The sequence below is a fragment of the Scyliorhinus torazame genome, chromosome 9 (genome assembly GCF_047496885.1).
Source record: "Scyliorhinus torazame isolate Kashiwa2021f chromosome 9, sScyTor2.1, whole genome shotgun sequence".
NCBI lineage: Eukaryota > Metazoa > Chordata > Chondrichthyes > Carcharhiniformes > Scyliorhinidae > Scyliorhinus > Scyliorhinus torazame.
The window spans coordinates 245,782,162-245,787,929 of NC_092715.1; the positions used below are offsets into that span (position 1 = coordinate 245,782,162).

A 5,768-nucleotide genomic window follows, 5' to 3' on the forward strand; every position below is an offset into this window, starting at 1 on the left:
TTCTCGTCAAACCTTGGCAATGTTTGGACATATTTAAATATATCCCCACCACGTCTTCGACTATGATGCTCTGTCTCACTATCCACATCAATCTCATTGAACCATATGTTTCTATTTGCGTCTGCCAATTTTAACTAATTTTCATGTTTCATAGCCATTTTATGAAGTTCAAACTCTCTCTCTTTTTCCCATTCCTCTCTATCTCTTTCTTTTTCTTTGTTTCTTTCTTCTCGCTCTTTTTCTTTTTCCTCTCTATCTCTTTCTTTCTTCCTTTCTTCTCTCTCCTTTCCTTTTTCCTCTCTATCTCTATCTTTGTTTCTTTCTTCTCCTTTTCTTTTTCGCTCATTGCTTATTCAAGATGCTTTAATTCTTTTTCATGTTCAAATTGCTTAATCTGCAACTGGAGCTTTGCCATTTCTAATGAGTCAGAATGTATCTCAGGCAAAATTAAATGCTCAGCTACCGCGGTAAGTACCTCATCTTTTCGCATTTTGCCAGGCAATGTTAACTGCAATGCTTTTGCCAAATCTAACAGTCTGCTTTTAGTCTCTGTCCGTAAGGTATTGTGTGTTACCGTGTCCATCCCCAAAACCTTCTTGCCTCTGAAAGAGCCATTGTCCACAACACACTCCCCAATTAATCTATAATACCACACCTGAAAAACAACCACAATATGCTCACCCCTCACTGTCTTTAAGTTCGTTAAGCCAATCCAATCGATAGACTTTTATCGCGGACGAGCCCCCAATTGTTATGGGTCTGGGTTTACAGAACCTCAAAGTGTTTCATGGGGTTCAATCTACCCACAACTTTTAGTAGATTGTGGTGTGGGAAGCACACGGCGTACTCTCCAGGTGTGCTACAGCAGAACTGGACAAATGGTTTTTAAAACAAAACAATCTTTATTCTATGAACTCAAGTTAACCTTTTAAAAACAAACATTGAATCTCTTAACACCCATTACTTCAAAGATAACCCCAAAAGATTACAACACTAAATAATCTTTCAAACTGTTCCTTTAAACATCCAAAAGACTTCAAACCTTCAAAAATAATAACACATTAGGTTACATTCAATATATTTATACTCTTTGGATTTGCAGACATCAACAGACCAGCTCTGTGTTTCTCCCTGCAGCTCTCAGCAAAACTCACAGACACTCCCAGCTGCCTTCACAAACTCAAACTCAAAAAAGCAGAAGTGAGCTCAGCTCCCCCCACCCTCTGACATTACTTCAGTAATATGATCAGCTCCATTTCCTAAAGGTACATTGCTTAAACATCCATTTCTTAAAGGTACTCTCACATGACACCAGCCTTGCCACCTCCTTTTCCAGGGGAATGATCCGGTCGCTCTGGCCCATTGCAGACCTCTTCAGATCTTGAATTATTGCCTCCTGGGCCTCCAATCATTTTTCGGCTTTGTCCAGGGCCACCTGCATTGTCGTCAGAGCTTCGCACACTGCACCCTTCACCACAGCTTGTCTGTCCCATTTTGTCTCATCTCGGTGTTCCTTCAACTTTCTTGAGAGGAACAACCTCCATCCATCCCCTGGTGCACCATCTCGTGCGGCGGGTCGGTTCCTCTCGCTCTGGTGAAGACCGCGTTTCGCCGCCTCGTGCGCTGGTCGGTTCAGCCAATTGTTGTTTGTCCAGGATGTTCCCACTCCTGGGCCCCACACATCCTCTGGGCTGGCTGTTGTTCGGCATCTTCCCTTCGTTATTCATTTTGTTTGTGGTGTGGGGATGGTTTGTATCGTTTGCAGGCGTTGCTTGAGAAAAAAATGCCTATTTTTCAGTTTCGCGGGAGGAGAGCCACATGATGTGCGAGTTCTCAGCACATCCCCATCACCCGAAGTCCTAGTTTCGATGTTTTGATGTTTCAATTTGGGAAAATCAATTACGAACTCCGACTGGAATTTCAGAATTCCCCATTAATGCAGCATTTCACCCTCCATTGGTCTACAGGGGCGTTGCTTTACAACAATTACACACACCAACTGGTTGGACAAAACATTAATCAAAGAAAGATTTGGAGTTGTCTTTGGTTCAGACTTTACAGAACTGAGGTGTGGGAACAGTTTCAAAAGTCATTAGAAAAAGGGAGAAAAGTTAATGAAAGACAAGGATGAGTCAGTGTAAGAGACACCAACTGCTATAAAAGTGAGAAGAGGTGAGGAGAAAAGATAGAGACAGAGGAACGTTAGGAAGAAACTCTGAGACAAAACAGAAAACAGTTCAGTGAAAGTCCGAGACAGGAAAATAAGTTTAGATCAGTTGATAACGGCAGGTTGATTTAGCATCGCTGAATCATTGGGGAGTGAGTGCAGGATTTTGCATTTGGTCCATTACAGAGTCAGAGTAGCTGAAGCTGATCACATGGGAGCTGAAATGAAGTGTCTGGTGACTATCCTGGCAATCGGGATGATGCTGCCCTCGGTAATGCCACAGGATTTTAAACTTACTGATACGTTCACCAAGCTCTGCTATTCCGACTTTAAGGAAACCTTTTTTAAAGTGTGCCGGCCTGGAGCTCTTTGGACTCGAAGTAACTCCAGTGAGTATCGAAAACTCTTCTGTTGACTGAGGTTGAGCAATCATTATTGATCTTTAATTATGAGGGGCATAGGGAGGGGGATAGGAAGGAAGTTTTCCTCTTCGCGGAGGGGTTAATAACCAGGGGGCATAGATTAACGAGGAGGGGCAGGTGGTTTAGAGGGGATTTGAGGGAAACCTTTTCAGCCAGAGGATGATGGGAATCTGGAACTCACTGCCTGAAAGGGTGATAGAGGCAGGAACCCTCACAACATTTAAGAAGTATTTAGATGAGCACTTGAGATGCCATAACGTACAAGGCTACAGGCTAAGTGCTGGAAATGAGTTTAGAGGTCTCGGTGCTTGATGGCCAGCATGACATGATGGGCCAAAGAGCCTCTTTCCGTGCTGTAAAACTCTGTGACTCTCGATGATTCGAAGGTGTTTATCTGCCATTTACCTGAGTATGCTTAACTTTTATTCATCAGTGGACCAGGAATACAATGATTCATTTTGTTTCCCAATTACTCACTGAATATTTTATTTTTTTCCAGGTGGAGTCTGGCTCAAATAACATCATCTGGTGTTGAAAGAATGTAAAATGTTAGACTTCAAAATGGATTAATAACTTCCAACAGGCAAAGTGGGGAAATCTGGGATTAAATCATGCTGACGTGAAGATCAAGGGACAATCTCCAGTCAGTTTTGAGTTAATTGAACTCAGCTAGTTAGTGAGACACAATTAGCCTCAGCAACTTTATAAAAGGGAGGGAAATAAATCAGAAAGTTCCTGTCCTTGACCATTTTGCAGTAACTCCTGTGACTCCTGTTCAAGGTGACCTCCAGACTCTGCAATGTAACAACACTGAGGTCCACAATGGAGAGGTGAGGCTTGTACTAACCTCCTCACCCTCCAATGTGACTCCCATTCACCTTCCTTTGTAGGTGTCAGTCTCTGGCACCTCCGCTGGTGCTATAGCGTCAGTCCCGCGTTGACACACCCAGCTTTCTGTGGCCAAGATAGATTTCCCAGTGTCCTCTTACTGGGGGCCCACTGTAGATGATGCTGTTCAAGTTGGATAAAAAGGAGTAGGAGAAGGTTCAAGTGAAACGTAATTATTAGACATGCCTGTCTTGCCAAATGCCCCAGTAGTGAGGGAGAATACGTTGATGTGTGGAGGGCGGGGAGGATAGCGGACAGTGAGTGGGGTCAATGCTGGCTATACTTCTGCATTGTCAGTGCAGAGTTGCAATGCCAGCTGGGATTTCTTTGGGGGGATGCCGGCGATGAATGTTGGTGTGGGGGTGGCATACTGGCGATGATTGTCGTGGGGGAAGGGGGGCAGGTGCGCAGGGCTGGGAATATCTCTCGATACCTCTGTGATGTGGGCTGGAGCCATTAGGCTGCAGCACTGATCGGGCTCCCTTTAAGGATGTTGCTCTATCTCTTTGGAGCAGTTCCTGGCTCGATGAGGTCCCGTCCCGCCAGAGTGTTGGCGTAAACCACACACACTCATTTCCTTTTGGCAAAAGCCTCAGAATTACGTTAGAAAACTGGACGGTGCAACCGGAGAGTTCCACACCAGTTTTATGTCTGATTCTGACACTTTGTCAAATTCTGGTTAGATTTCATCCGTGTATCTGGTAGTCACAGGTGCTGTGAAGGAGTCATTCCCTGATGTAGGCAGCAGTAGAGTGTGGTATTGTAGGTATTACGGTACCTGATAGGCTAAAGCACCATTGGTGGAAGCTGTATGCTTTCTATTGGCTAGAGTGTATAATAGCTCCGCCCTGATCGGCGGGGTATAAGAACCCATGCCGCCCAGCAGACCTCATTCTGTACCTGAGCTGCTGGGGGAAACATCTAGCTTATTAAAGCCTTCAGTTGGACTACAACCTCGCTTTAGTGGTCATTGATCGTGCATCATAGAGTGTGGCTGTGATGAATGGTAAAAACACACAATCAATCTCAATAGTCTCTCAGTGTTCACAGATGGATTTTTCCCTCAGTTCCAGACCCCTACCTGACCTTTGATGAAAATGCCGGCATCATGGATATGGACGGGGAGAAGGTTCAGAGGATGTTGAATAACGCCAGGAGTGAGCAGTTTGCGTCGGATAATGGACAGGAAGCGTTTAACAATGACAACAACCAGATTGGACAGAGGCCAGGTGGTCTCAATGGGTTTGTCTTTGAGACTCAGAGAGACAACGGGATCCGAGATGGTCGTCTGAAGAGATCCAAACATATGAGACAGGATAAACTTGCTGCTCAATGCTGTAAAAAAAGCTGTACCGTAGCTGACATGGTCAGTATATGCCGTTTGTGAATTGATGTTGATTGTCTCGCTGTGTTTATAGAACATTCTGTCCACGTGGATACAGAACCAATCAGTGGTTCAGGCAAACAATTGAATTTGATGAATTCCAGCTCCTGACAAGGAACCTAATCTGCCAGCAGCTCATTTTGGGAATCGAGGCACTGAGGGCAGCAGTTCATGAAGGATTTTCTGAGGCCACAGGACCATAGGAAACAGGAACAGGAGTAGGCCATTCAGCCCATCAAACCTGCTCTGCCATTTAGTAAGATCATGGCTGGTCCAACACTTTCCACTTTCCTGTCTTATCTCTGTGACCCTTAATTCCCCGACTGATTGACACCCTCTCAATCTCAACCGAAAATGTTCCAGGATTCGGACTCCACAGTTTCCCGGGGTGAATAATTCCAAATATTCTCTTTGAGAGATTAAATTCTTCCTCAAATCCGCATTAAATGAGCACCACCTTATTCTGCGACAATGCCCTCTGGTCCTACACTCTCCACAAGTGGAAACATCCTCCCAATATTTACCCTGTTCAACCCCCTAAGAATCTAAAATGTTTCATTTCTATCACCTCTCATTCTTCTGAACTCCAAGGAGTACAGACCCAACCTGTTTAATTGTTGGAAAATCCTGAACAGTTTGAAGATCTCTGGCCCCGATCTCCCCCAACAGGCACTGGCAGAGGGAGCTCCACGCTGGGAGCGCAAATTCATTAAATGCTTTCTGTAGGTGACAGTAAAATGATTTTAGCAGGATCCTTGTCAAGGATTTGCAGCAATGTGAAAAATAATTAATAAAAAAATATAAGAACATAAGACCAGAAGAATTAGGAACAGGAGTAGGCCATCTGGCCCCTCGAGCCTGCTCCGCCATTTAATGAGATCATGGCTGATCTTTGTGGACTCTATAG

At 44.5% G+C, this 5,768-nt stretch overlaps 1 long non-coding RNA gene across 1 annotated transcript; it reads left to right on the forward strand.

The window, feature by feature from the left end:
* The first annotated feature begins 2,117 nt into the window (after positions 1 to 2,117).
* LOC140429788 (uncharacterized) lies at positions 2,118 to 5,527 on the forward strand. The gene is made up of 2 exons (XR_011949198.1): positions 2,118 to 2,556; positions 4,545 to 5,527. It is a non-coding gene; the product is annotated as an uncharacterized lncRNA (long non-coding RNA).
* Positions 5,528 to 5,768: the final 241 nt, after the last annotated feature.